This window comes from Canis aureus, chromosome 24 (genome assembly GCF_053574225.1).
Source record: "Canis aureus isolate CA01 chromosome 24, VMU_Caureus_v.1.0, whole genome shotgun sequence".
Lineage (NCBI taxonomy): Eukaryota > Metazoa > Chordata > Mammalia > Carnivora > Canidae > Canis > Canis aureus.
In genome coordinates, this window is record NC_135634.1 from 15,261,476 (window position 1) to 15,275,471 (window position 13,996).

Here is a 13,996-nt window from a genome sequence, read left to right on the forward strand (position 1 = left end):
AAGATGACAGACAAAGTTCATTTTTTTTTCCTCTACATGGATTGTTGAGCTATTATTACAGGAGGGAGACCAGAAATCCTTGGATGTTATTACTGATTCCTGGAGGTCTAGAACTTTCAGTTCCATGGTCCAAGAATGGGCTGGGAACCATACAGGAGACAGTTAAATCCACAATCAGAGCAGAAGAGCAGTTTTGTGGGCCTTTTTGGTAATTGAAAGATCAAGCAGGCACAAAATCAGTAAGGATAAAGATTTGAGAAACACTTATATATTTGGATGCATATAATCCTGGATCAAACAATTAGAGAATCCACATTCTTTTCAAGCACAAACAAAACATTTATGAAACTTGGCTACATCCTAAGCCATGAAGTAGGCCTTAAGCTTTAAAAAAAAATCAGTTACATGCAGAACATGTTCTTTTATTATAAATATGCTAGAAATTAGTAGAAATAAGATAACTAAAACCACACCATACATTTGGAAAAAGTTTTTTTTTTTTTTAGTTTTAAATGTGCCTTTAAATAACTTATGGATCAAAGAATAAATGAGAATGGATACTAGATACTAGAAAACAATTAGGAGTGCATAATTATGAAAACATTATATATTAAAACATGGAATATAGCTAAAGGTTACTTAAAAGGAATTTTACAGCTTAAAATGCTTCGATCTGAAAAGATAAAAGGCTAGAATTAATGAGTTAATAATCCATTTTAATCAAATGTTAAGAAGTTAGAAAAAAGAATAACAGAATAAGCCCCTAGAAGGTATAAATAAGGATTTAAATTAGCAGAAAGTAATGAGATTGGAAACAAAGATACTCTAAAGTGGATCAACAAAGAAAAAATCAATTCTTTTGAAAAGCATCTAATAATATTTATTAAGAAAAAGAGATGATACAAGTAAGATTCAGAATGGGAAGAGAAAAAAAAATAAAATAAAAAAATAAAAAATAAATAAATAAATAAATAAATTAAAAAAAATGGGAAGAGACAGGCAGCCCCGGTGGCTCGGCGGTTTAGCGCCACCTGCAGCCCGGGGTGTGATCCTGGGTACTCGGGATCGAGTCCAGCGTCGGGCTCCCTGCATAGAGCCTGTTTCTCCCACCGCGTCTCTGCCTCTCTCTCTCTCTCTGTGTCTCTATGAATAAGTAAATAAAATTAAAAAAAAAAAAAAAGAATGGCGAGAGATGACTTCTGTGTGCCAAAGATAAAAAGATAGAGTGCTAGCTATAAAGCCATGCCAATAACTTTAAATTTTAGACAAAATATGTAAATTCCAAAAAATATATAAATTGCCAAAAGTGACTTGAGAAGAAATAGATAACGTAGAAAGTCCTAAAACTATTATAAAGACATGGAATTAGTAGGGAAAACTCTTCCTCCCAGTAAAACCAGGTGGCAGAACCAACGTTCTAACAAACAATTAATGATAAGATAATTCCAATGTAACACAATGTCTTTAAGAGAAAGAGGAACCATTCCTTGTTGCATATATCTGAGGAAAATTAAAGCCACATCTCTATTATGGAATTCAACATTTCCATATACGCTATTAGAAAATTGAATCTAGTAGTCTATAAAACCAATGCTCATCTTACCATATTGGGTTTACTCCAGAAATGGAAATATGGTTCAACATAAAAAAGTCTATTACTATAACTTAGCACATTAAGAGATTAAATGAGAAGCATATGATATCTTAAAGCTATAGATTTACATGCCCAAAGGTGCTTTTTAAGGTTCTTTAACAATTCTAGAATTTGGACAGCTAATTCCTGTCATGTTCTTAAAGCATTCAAGCTGTTCAAGACAATGGGGCTCTTTAAACTTTAAATGTTTTATCCAATAACATTATTTTAAGCAATTGCCCATATTTCATCCAATCTAAGTTTCTATAGATGCATATTCTCTTATGTATCATAAAGAAAAAATAATCCTTGCAATTATAATTGTGAGATACCACTGATTCAAATAAGTACCCAGTTTTAGAGATGTAAAATCATGAAAATATGCATCTTAGAAAGGATGTAATATTGGTGTATTTGTTAAAAGTTTTAATAATAGTATTCTTCACTTATCAGGGAAGTGAAAGTTTCTGTGAAAAAATAGTTATCTAAACGTGGAGTCTACAGTATACCAAATGCCGTATGTTTGGAAGCAACTAATATTTAGTGAAGAACATATTAAACAGGTACAATTAAGGTCTCAATGTTTAGGAAAATTGTATATTCCTTTTTGTACAGACTTATGCACTTTTCATGAAATGAACATAAAAAAATCCACACTATATACAGGCTTAGTTTTCAAACTTCCCACTTTGAAGAAAATGAAGGCCTGTACATTTGACATCTTTGCCTCTAATCTTGCTTCACTTACCAGGCTGTCCAAGTTGTCAGGCAAGAATACAGTGACAATCTAAAAAGATCTTTCTCTGCTAGCACCTCAGTGTTTCCCACAAGACACCAATTTCACATAGATCTATGTCTTGTACTTACTTCCAGATGGTAATGTGTTTTTTAACAAGCTTCTAAATCTTTCTTTTGCCCATGGGACTACATTTCAGAAGATTCTTGTCACATCTTGTTTTCTCAATCTGGCAGATATGCACCAGCCTGATGCATGACCATAGCCATCAATTTGTGCCTGCCCGGTGGGTGTTAGGTAGATTTCTTCTTAAGTGGTTGGAGGAGAGCCCCATCAACTGGCAAGTCCACATCCTACATTTTGTTCAAAAGAATATTGGTCTTCCCATAGTGATACCTCTCAACCTATAGGTCTTTAAATAGTAATAAAAAGTGAAACCTTACTTGGCTCCATTCTTCCTGATGGTTTATAGTTTCCCCACCCCAAGCACTTGCATTTTTTAATCATTTATTTTATGACTGTGCATTTTGGTTTTGTTTTCCTTCTTCCTGCCATCTTTGTCTTTTATTCTCCTAACGACCTGCTCTCATACGACATTTAGCCCAGAATTATCTTCCCAACAGTTCATTTGTTCTCTTTTAGTGGAAAAATCCATAAAATACCTGCTTTTTCTGGGAGATTTATCCTGAGAGTCTTGTATCAATAAATTAATGTTGTTAGGGATTACAATAGAGTTTATCTGGTCTTGCTTCCTGAAAGATAACCTGGAAATCTTTGAAATTTCCTGAATGATAGGAATGTCTTTGTTATTCCTAGTGGGCTGCTCATCCACATGTGAGTTTATGCTATGGAGGTGTCTCAGAATGGGACTGGTCTTGCCAGAGAGACCAACCATGTGATTAGAAGCCTAGGGCCCCAAGCCTTGTGACTGCAGTCTGACCTTTCCATTCCCAGGGAAGAGAAGGGGGCTGGGGATTAATTGAGTTCAACTTTGAAGCCAATGGTTTAATCAATCATATCTAAGTAATGAAACCGCAATAAAATCTCTGGACACTGAGGCTTCTGAGGGTAGCTTCCTTGTTATGAGTACATTGTTATTCTGGGAGGGGTGACAACCCCAATTCCAATAGACAGGACACAGAAGCTCTGTGCCTAAGACTGTTCAGAACTTGCCCTATGTGACTCTTCACTTGGCTGGTCCTGACTTGTATCCTTTTTCATAATTTCTAAGTACAGTACAGTCCTGAGTTCTCTGAGTCATTCTAATGAGTTATCAATTAACTCTTTAACCCTGAAGAGGTCTTGGGAACCCCCCAAACTGGTAGCCATTTAGTCAGAAGTGCAGGTGACCAAACCTGTGGCAGGCATCTGAGATGAGGACAGCTGAGGACCATGCCCTTACTTAACCTGTGGAATCTTCTATGCTGACTCAGAGTGGCTAGCATCATAATTGGATTGCAGTATTTCAGGGATGCGGGGAAGGGGAGGGAGGTTAATTTTATCAGGCCCAACTAACACTTTTCAAAAGTTATTTTTGTTATAGTGTTTATAAGTAAAGAAATTAACAAATTGAACACCAATAAAAAATAAATTTATTATAAAAAAAGTAAAGAAATTAAAATTGATACTATAGTCTCATAACTTACATGCCCAATTGCTCTACCAGCTACACTTGTTTCTTATTTTATGAGGCTGTTTCTCTGAACCTTTAAAGAATTACTTTTCTACTCCCTGCTTGTGGCTCTAACTTGACATTCCTCAGAGGTATGCTTAGAGGAGCTGATCTCCTGCAGGGCCCAGAATGGTTGGCACTACCCTGGTCTGGAGTTCCAGAGAGTGGCTTGGGCAGAGGGTAGAGGGCCTATCCCACAGTATTCACTGTATTGAATCCCACAGTATTCATGGGCCTGAGAACAGAAAATAAAGCCTGGGACTCCCTGCAGTGCTAGAAAATGCAAGCAAGGTGATCCAGCCCCTGGAAATCCACCTCTACCACTGCTGCCCACTTGACAAAGAGTAGAGACATGAGTGGAGCCTGTGCTGGAAAGGTGCAAGGGGAGGGTTCCTCTGCCCCAGGCACAGCTGAGCATGGGCAGGGGAGGGCTTGGCTGGGCCCCAATTTCTGTCCTTCCGGGTAGCATGCTTCTGGCCAAGGGCACTTTTAGCAGACTCGCTGTCCTCTGAGTGACTGCTCTCATATATGAAAGCTACACAAAGGAGAGTTTCCACTTTTGGAGTCATTCGTGTCAAAAAGGCAAATTGGGTCCAACATCCACTTGCCCTGATCAAAGAAAAGAAGGAGCTGTTAGACTCTTTAAACTTAATTTCAACTGTTATAAATGTTTGAAAGGTTTGCAAAATGGCTTTCAATTTTTTATCACCCATTTGGGTGAACATGTTTCCTCCTCCATGGTAACTTTCAAGGTTTAGAAAAGGACTGCTAAGGCTTAAACCTGAGGGGCAAGCCATGTGCAAGGAGAGCTAGGTTGGGTTCCTCAGTAAAATTCTTTAAAAGGTTTTATTGGGGATGCCTGGGTGGTTCAGTCGGTTGCATGTCTGCCTTTGGCTCAGGTCATGATCTTGGGGTCCTGGGATCCAGCCCAGGGTCAGACTCCCTTCTCAGCGGGGAGTCTGCTCCTCCCCCTACCCCATCCTCTGCTCATGCTCTCTCTCTCTCTCTCTCTCTCACATGCTCTCTCTCAAATAAATAAAGATCTTTAAGAAAATTAAAAATTTCTATTAAATAGTCTTATGGAAAGTCAGTATTAAATATATATTTTTAAGATTTTATTTATTTATTCATGAGAGACACAGAGAGAGAGGCAGAGACACAGGCGGAGGGAGAAGCAGGCTCCCTGTGAGAAGCCTAATAAATCTCAGTGGATTCTAGTGTGATATGTAGTAGTGAACACAGGTCAGTACAGAGGCTTAATATATTTTTAATTTTAAAAAGCCAGAAAGCAATACAGTTGTGTTATGTTACTAACATAATGTAAGTGACAGCTGGGGTCACTTGGTCCTCTGAGCCTAAATGCCATCCTTCCAGGGCACCTGGGTGGCTCAGTGGTTGAACATCTGCCTTTGGCTCAGGGCGTGATCCTGGGGTCCTGGGATCGAGTCCCACATCAGATTCCCCGCAGAGAGCCTGCTTCTCCCTCTGCCTATGTCTCTGCCTCTCTGTGTCTCTCATGAATAAATAAATAAAATCTTAAAAAAAAATGCCATCCTTCCAATTGGAAATCTAGTTAAGCAAGGAGGTAGTTTCAGGAAAGTTCCCTCAGCCTGATCCCACAGGGAACTCAGGAGAATTTATTTCACTGCGAAGTCCATCCCACCTTGAGGCGAGCAGGGCTTCTGTATTCCTCACCAGTCAGCCATTTGCTGGGAATCCAAGCAGCTTTTTCTATATTTGCTGGCTGTTTGGGTTTCTTTTTCTCTCCACTACCTACTCCTATTTTCCCCTTGGCTTCCCCACCTCCTACATGAGCACGCTCCCTCACTGTCCCCCGACAGTCTGGTTCAGGGGTTGTCTTAAACAGGTGTCTCACTGGTAGAAATCTGGTGCTGCCTACTAAAACAATTTCCCTACCCCTGCTATCTAAGTAATTAAATAAGAGAAAACGATAAAGGAGTGAAGAGAAGGAGGCTGTGCCAGATGCTAGAAGAGCCCTGGCCCGGTCCCCTGGGAATCTGTTGCTCTAGTGCTGAGGCTAATAATGACTCAGACACACAACCTTCTCTGAAGTCCTGCCTGCCTGATTGGAACTAGCTCTCCAGACCTACCTGGAAGCTGTCCTCCAGTCCTTCCCAGGGACTAGAAATGGTTCCCAAAGCCCTACTCCCTGGACTGAATATATGTGACTATGCTTGAAATCTCTGACTTATGAGGCTTTAAATCTCTAGGGATAGGATTCATTACTATGAATTCATCAGTGTCACTTCCAACCGGCACTAAAAGTACAATAATTTTAATTTTCCCACTAATGTCGTGAGATAAATGGGGTGTGGACAGAGTTGTTGGAAGTAGAATTCCAAAACTTTTGAGCTGGAAGGACCTTGGAGATTATGTAGTCTAACCCTTTCATTTTACAGATGACACTGAGGAAAAATGATTTCCTCCTGGTGAGTCCGGTTCCATGGTGCGGGAGGAGACAGATTTAAAGCCAGAGCTAAAGTCAAATCCTTGTCTGGTTCTCCTTTCCAGCGATGGAAGGAATGGACACAAGCATTTCAGGCTTTTGCTATAAGTCCCAGAAAGTTGTCCACAATTCCTGGAAAGGGCCTTCTTAATTAAGGTAGGCACAGAGGAGGATGGAAAGATACAGATTTGAGAGAGATTCAGGAGGTAGTAACAATACTTGATGACCAATTGGATCTGAGAGAGAGATGACAGGCGACTGAGACATTTCTAATTTGTTGAAAGATTGATAGTAATTATAATAGGGAATATTGAACAAAAAATGAATATTAAGTAACTGGGTCTGGGTGGGGATAGTGCTTGGGAACATTTTTGGATACCACCAGATAACACTAGGTCATAATTCACTGTTTCCTCTATCTTGGGAACATGTTTTAAGAAGCTTGTTTTGGGATCCCTGGGTGGCGCAGCGGTTTGGCGCCTGCCTTTGGCCAAGGGCGCGATCCTGGAGACCCGGGATCGAATCCCACGTCGGGCTCCCGGTGCATGGAGCCTGCTTCTCCCTCTGCCTGTGTCTCTGCCTCTCTCTCTCTGTGTGACTATCATAAATAAATAAAAATTAAAAAAAAAAAAGAAGCTTGTTTTAAGGTAGTCACCTACTCAGACCTGTATGCCTCTTCCCCAGAAGATAAACTACACTAACAGAAGAGAAAATATAACCCTGATAGAATTGCTCAAAATCATGCTTGCTGGGAAATAAGATAATTGAGGTGAGATATGACCACTGAAACTTCCTTAGATGAGCTAAATTGGATATCTCAATTGATGAGCCCAAGGATCAAGAATTCTGTTCCTAAAGAAGAAGAATAAATAAATACATTTTTAAAAATATTCCTCAACAAAAATGTCTGTGTCCACCATGTTGACAAAATGACAGCAAACAATTCCATTTTCAGTAGAAGACCAGAAGGAGTGTGAGTCATTTCAGAATGTTGTTTAATATGTTTTTGGATCGGGAAGAAAAAGATAGTGCCCCTCCTCCTTCTAAAAAATCCCTTTAAAAATTTCCTTTCAGGGCAGCCCAAGGGGCTCAGCGGCTTAGCACCTGTCTTTGGCCCAGGGCATGATCCTGGGGTCCCAAGATTGAGTCCCACATCAGGCTCCCTGCATGGAGCCTGCTTCTCCCTGTCTTCTCCCTGTCTCTACCTCTCTTTCTCTGGGTCTCTCATGAATAAATAAATAAAATTTTATTTATTTATTTATTTATTTATTTATTTATTTATTTATTTATTCATGAGAGACCCAGAGAGAGAGAGGCAGAGACACAGGCAGAGGGAGAAGCAGGCTCCATGCAGGGAGTCTGATGTAGGACTCGATCTCGGGACCCCAGGATCACGCCCTGGACCAAAGGCAGGTGCTAAACCGCTGAGCCACCCAGGGATCCCCAATAAAAATCTTTAAAAAAATTTCCTTTCAAGTGGGCTATATCTTTTATTGACTTGATCTTCCCATTTCATTGGATGAAAATAATCAAAGTAAGGTTTATTCCAGACACCAGGGTCCTAAGCCCAGGAAGTAGTTGAAGCCACAGAAGTAAGTGAGATTATCCAAAGGGAATCTGGAACAGAAGGCAGGAAGTAGAATTCTGGTGTAAGGGATAGCTCTTGAATTTGCCTTTCCAGCATCCATTCTCCCTCCTTTGGCAAACAATATACTATTTCCTCTGGGGAGCACCTCTATTCCAATCCCTCAGTTCAACTTGTTCATGTAGAGATGCACCTCCCATGCTGGACTCGGGACTGGGCACACCATTCAAACACGGTCCATCAGAGCTCTGCAACCCCAGGTCACAATGGTTGATTCAAGGAGAAGCACCTGACTCACTGGTCCAACGAGACATCACTCTAGATATGCTAAAACTATTTGGGAAAAGAGGCTCTTTGTCTGCTGGGGTTGTTGTACTGGTAGGAATATGAATAGGCAATTGCTGTTGGCCAATCAGTGCAGGGAGATCTTGCCTAAGAGAGAAGCAGTGGGAACAGAACTAAGAGAATGAGAGAGATCCTAAGTGAGCAAATTCTGGTGCCCAAGATCATGAACACATTTTAACAAAGCTAGCTCTATTTTTGAACTTTTTGTCTGAGCCAATAAATTCCTTCTCCTATTAAAGGCAATTTCAACTGTGATCTGACACTTGTGACCAAAAAAAAAAGACCGAAGACTTAACATTAACATTTAAAATGTGTTTCTTGGGATGCCTGGGTAGTTCTATTGGTTAAGTGTCTGCCTTCGGGTCAGGACATGAACTCAGGGTCCTGGGATTGAGCCTCATATTGGGCTCTCCACTCGGTGGCAAGTCTGCTTTTCCTTCTCCCTCTGTGATCTCTCTCAAACAAATAAATAAAATATTTTTTTAAAAATGAAAGATAAAATTTAGTCTTTGAGTTTTACATTTACACACACAGCGATGCAGTAGATTGACTAGCCCAACACTATCCTGCTTCACCTCTTGTTACAGTGCAGAGCTGGAAATGTGGAAAAGACATTTCCCACTCCCTTTGAAGTCAGGATTCTGCATGAGACTTAGGCTCTGCCCAAGAAGATGGGCTTGGGAAAGACCTTGATTGGAAACTGGGTCAACTGAAGACAGTGGACCTGGTGAGGGACTCCCTCTGGATGGAGTTACACGAGGAGAGAAGTGCAGGGTGCAGGGCACCACTTTGCTGGCACAGTCCCTGCTAGAGCTGCTGTAGTTTTAGTGCCAGCAGCTCGGGTGGTGGCTTTTATTTTGAGAGCTTTCTCACCCGGCAGAGGAGTTCCATTGTGTGTTTAAAGTTCCTGGAAGTTTCTCATTCCCTAAACCTTTATGTGAACCACCGCAGATTTTAGGAAAGCCCTTTCTGGTTCTTCTAGCTGGAGTATATTCTCCAGTGTGTTACGAACAACCTTGATAGATACTATGCAAAAAAATACGTTTCTAGGGAAACAAACCATAGGCTTTGTCAATTTTTCAACAGGTTTTGTTATCCAGAAGAGGCAACACATTTGTTGACTGGAGGGGTGGAAAATGGAGAAGAACCACTGAAAAGGAGCTGTAAGATCTATGAGGGAAATGCTCAACGGGCCATTTAGAAGAGAATAAATCAGCAGAATAAACTGTTACAGAGGAGTGAAATGTTGAAATTAGGCCACTGCACTTGGCAGTTCCAGGAAAGTAGAGGGAAGGAATTCTAATTGCAGTAGTGAACTGAGAAGTGAATGAATGATAAGAAAGTACAGGGAGTAGAGAATATTTTTTGAAGCGAACACATTGTGAGGTCAAGAATGGTGATGATAGATTGATTTTCCGGAAGGAAAATTGTTTTTCTTCCTCTCTTTTCTTTCTTTTTTAGTTTGTCTGCTCAAGAGAAAGAGCCACTGGAGCAGAGAGATTGGAGATAAAATAGGGAGTGATTGGTAAAGCTAAGTCCCAGAGGAGGGCAGGGGGGAAGGGGGGACGGGATCCAGAGCAGGGGGAACCCAGCTCACTGTGGACAGGTGGAAGTACTCCTCTGAGGATATTCCAACAGTGATGGAGGTGAAGGTACATGAGAAGTCAGAGAGAAGCTGTGGACTTTGTGCAGGTTGGCTTCTCTTTCTCTATGGAGCAGGAGGCAGGCCACCTGCTAAGGGAGTGGGGTCGTGACCAGGTCTGTGTGGTGAACTGCAGAAGCTGCATGGAGCATGGGAAAGGACACTGGATGTGTCAGTCTTGACCAACAGCAGGCACAGAAAACCTGGCTCAAACAGACTGTAACTGAAAAGGAACACCTGGTTCATGTAGTGAAAAGTCCAGGGACAGGGCTGCATCTCAGAGTTCCAACAATGCCATCAGAATTTCATTTCTGGGCTCCTGGGTGGCTCAGTCGGTTAAGTGTCTGCCTTTGGCTCAGGTCATAGTCCCTGGGTCCTGGGATTGAGCCCACCTAGAGCTCCCTGATCCCTGAGGCACCTGCTCTCCCTCTGTCCCTGCCTCTCTCTCTCTCTGTATCTCTCTTAAGTAGAGCTGGGATCACACCCTGAGCCAAAGGCAGAGGCTTAACCACTAAGCCACCCAGACGTCCCTCTTCCTTCCTTTTTCTTTCTTTCTTTCTTTCTTTCTTTCTTTCTTTCTTTCTTTCTTTCTTTCTTTCTTTCTTTCTTTCTTTCTTTCCTTTCTTTCTTCTCCTTCCTTCCTTCCTTCCTTCCTTCCTTCCTTCCTTCCTTCCTTTCTCTTTCTTCTTTCTCTCTTTCTTTCTTTCTTTCCTCCTCTCCACTTGGTAGCCAGCCCTGCAGTCTAAGGAGAAGAAGCAGAGCTATTAATAGAAATACACGCATTACACAGTTATACCCATTGCAGACCTCTCTACATCAGCTACTGTGCATGTTTCATGGGAAATTCCTGGCTTAGCCTTGAAGGCATTCCTGTAGGACATACACAGACTCCAGGAGAGCAGCAGATGTGGCCTACAGCTTCCTGTGCAGGCAAAGTTACTCTCAGGGGTCGGGGAGGGGTGGGTAGGGGGAAATGTAATGACATGCATTGGAATGATCCCCAAACAAAGAGGAACAAGTGAAGGATTGTGACATGTGTGCCTTTTTGATTTGATGGGCTCCTCTTAATCACATGTAGTTAAGCCAGTACTTAAAATAGCTGGGCCACTAGGGAACTGGCGTGCCATTTGCATAAACTCTGCGTGTTAATTTTATGTTGCTCCCCTTAAGGTATTCTTAATAGCTGTGATGTTTCTTGATTCCTGAACTTATACCCACCCTTAGTCTCAATTTTTCTCATTCACTCCTTACAATAACCAGAATTTTCTCTACCACAGATCTATAGTTGAGTCAAGAAACATTGAGCCTACTGGTGAAATGGGACAGTGAGGATTCCCTAATAATCCCTGTGGGACAATTTTGAGAATAAACAGGGAATACATCAGAGTTTACAGATGGAGTTAAGTATGTATCATAGGAAGAGCAAGAAAGTAAAGTTATATGTGGCTGGTAATTTCTAGAGCACAGCTCAGACAAGTCTGCCTTCTACTCAGTCTTTTTTTTTTTTTTTTTCAAATTAAGTTTGCACAAATATTCTTTTTAAAAAAGATTTTGGGCAGCTTAGGTAGCTCAGCGGTTTAGCACCGCCTTTAGCCCAGGGCGTGATCCTGGAGACCCAGGATCAAATCCCACGTTAGGCTCCCTGCATGGAGCCTGCTTCCCTCTGCCTGTATCTCTGCCTCTCTCTCTCTCTCTCTCTATGTGTATCTCTCATGAATGAATAAATAAAATCTTTTAAAAAGATAAATAAAAATAAAAAAGATTTCATTCATTTATTTATTTATTTATCTATTTATTTATTTATTTGAGAGAGAGAGAGAGAGAGAGAAGAATAGAGCATGAGTAGGGAGTAGAGGGAGAAGCAGACTCCTCACTGAGCAAGGAGCCCAACGAGGGGCTGTGACAAAGGCAGATACTTAACTGACTGAGCCACCCAGGTGCCCCTGCACAAATGTTCTTAATGCCTAAACAATAAAGTTCAGAATCCTAGGCATGGTATTCTAGATCCTTCAACCTCTGCTCTCAAACTTTCATCATTTTAATTTTTTATGTTTAAATATTAAGGATTTCAATGCACAGAAAGTTCAGAGAGGATAATAGACACCCAATGCCCATGACAAAAATTAGACTGTTTGCTGGTTTGCCTTATTTGTTTCACATCTTTGTGTAAAGAAAGTCCTAAACAGATAAGGTGATGGGGGCAGTGGGCGGGGCCCTTGGGCACCTTGTAGGTGAGCTGTGCTCACTTGGTGGCTGCTCGCCGTGCACAGCTTGGACCCTGGTGGAGGCTGTCTGGCGATCTGCGCCCCTGGGCTGGGCACCAGAGGGTAGGCTGGAGGAGGGGCTACAGCTCTAAGATGAGGACGGGCAGTGAGTGCGGTAATTGGAGGAGGAGAACTGAGGAATAGTGGTGCTTGGAATAAATAGAGCTAATGCCAAAACTCATTCAGTAAAAATCTGATAAAAATGCTCTCAAAAGCTGTGGATGCTTTAAAATCTGATAAGAAACTGAGGTCAGTGGGCACCTGGGTGGCTCAGTTGGTTAAGTATCTGACTCTTGATTTCCCCGCAGGTCACGATCTCAGGGTTGTGAGATCAAGCCCTGCTTGGGGCACTGAGAGTGGATCCTGCTTAAAATTCTCTTTCTCCCTCTGCTCCAGTCCCCCCTTAAAAAGAAGGAGGGAAGGGAAGGGAAGAGAAAGAAAAAAAATGAAAGGAAAGGAAGGAAAAGGGAAAGTCAGGAATAATAGTCAGGAATGAAGTTCCAGGGATATTCTGTGCTGTGTGGATCTTATAGAGAATGAGAGCGTCAACATGAATCCCAGTGAAGTTGGTCCTTTTGTCTCCAAATTAAGAGCAGTGATTAATGAAATTAGTGGGGACCCAGTAACTCACCTAACAGGATGTCTCTGGCCAAAGAACTTTTCTTCTCTGCACGTGTGCCCAGTGGCCAAGAAGCCAAAGCTGTGACCTTGATCAGTCATGTTCTAGAACAGAACCCGGAGGGGGATGCTGCCCACTGCAAGGCCTTGGGCCTGGCAAGAGTTTTTACCTCAGGGACGTGTTATGATGCGAGGCAAAATTAGCAATTAATCAAGGGATGGAGGTTGATTTAGTAACAGGATTAGCCATAGAAGAAGCTTGTCATGCTCAGACTACTCCAATAAAAAACAGGCTTGAAGGTCTTCTTGCTTTTAAAGAGACAAAGTCTCCTCACTATAAAGCAAAGTAGAGGAAACAAAAATCCTTAAAATGCCTGTGTAACAAATATACTTCTGGAAGTATCTTTCAGATCCACATATGCTTCAACTCCTGGAATCCCAATGACCGAATGAAGAACGAGTTAGCCATGTAGTGAATTAGGCATCTAGAGTGCATCCATATGTATACTTTGTCCAAATGTGTATCATGTCATAGTCATTCAGATTTATAAAGTTCTTTATGTGTACTGTCAAAAAACAGATTCAAAATTAAGTACAAATTCTAATATCTCCTGCATACAAGGCTTCCTGTTGTTAATTTTTTAAAAAAGATTTTACTTATTTATTCATGAGAGACATGGAGAGGGAGAGAGAGAGAGAGAGGCAGAGACACAGGCAGAGGGAGAAGCAGGCTCCATGCAGGGAGCCCGACGTGGGACTCGATCCTGGGTCTCCAGGATCACACCCCAGGCTGTATGAGGTACTAAACCGCTGAGCCACGGGGGCTGCCCCTGTTCTTAATTTTTTAATGTGAATAATTTATACATTTGTACACCCTAAGAAATAATATTGATTATATGTCTACTATGCTGCAATACGAAATAAAATTATTTCTATGCACCAAAAAAAAAAAAGAAAAAGAAAAAGAAAGAAGAAGGGAAGGAAGGAAGGAAGGAAGGAGGGAGGGAGGGAGGGAGGGAGGAAAGGAAGGAAGG

At 41.5% G+C, this 13,996-nt stretch overlaps 1 long non-coding RNA gene and 1 pseudogene across 2 annotated transcripts; one reads left to right on the plus strand and one right to left on the minus strand.

The window, feature by feature from the left end:
- Positions 1–990: 990 nt before the first annotated feature.
- Positions 991–3,779, minus strand: LOC144296455 (uncharacterized). Of its 2 annotated transcripts, none has more exons than XR_013363574.1 (3): positions 3,725–3,779; positions 2,501–2,722; positions 991–1,143 (listed from the first exon to the last, which is right to left on the minus strand). It is a non-coding gene; the product is annotated as an uncharacterized LOC144296455 (long non-coding RNA). The 2 variants fall into 2 exon arrangements; XR_013363573.1 differs by having other exon boundaries at positions 2,501–2,781; positions 3,725–3,758.
- Positions 3,780–12,512: 8,733 nt separating this feature from the next.
- On the plus strand, positions 12,513–13,534 carry LOC144296456 (methylglutaconyl-CoA hydratase, mitochondrial-like; annotated as a pseudogene).
- Positions 13,535–13,996: the final 462 nt, after the last annotated feature.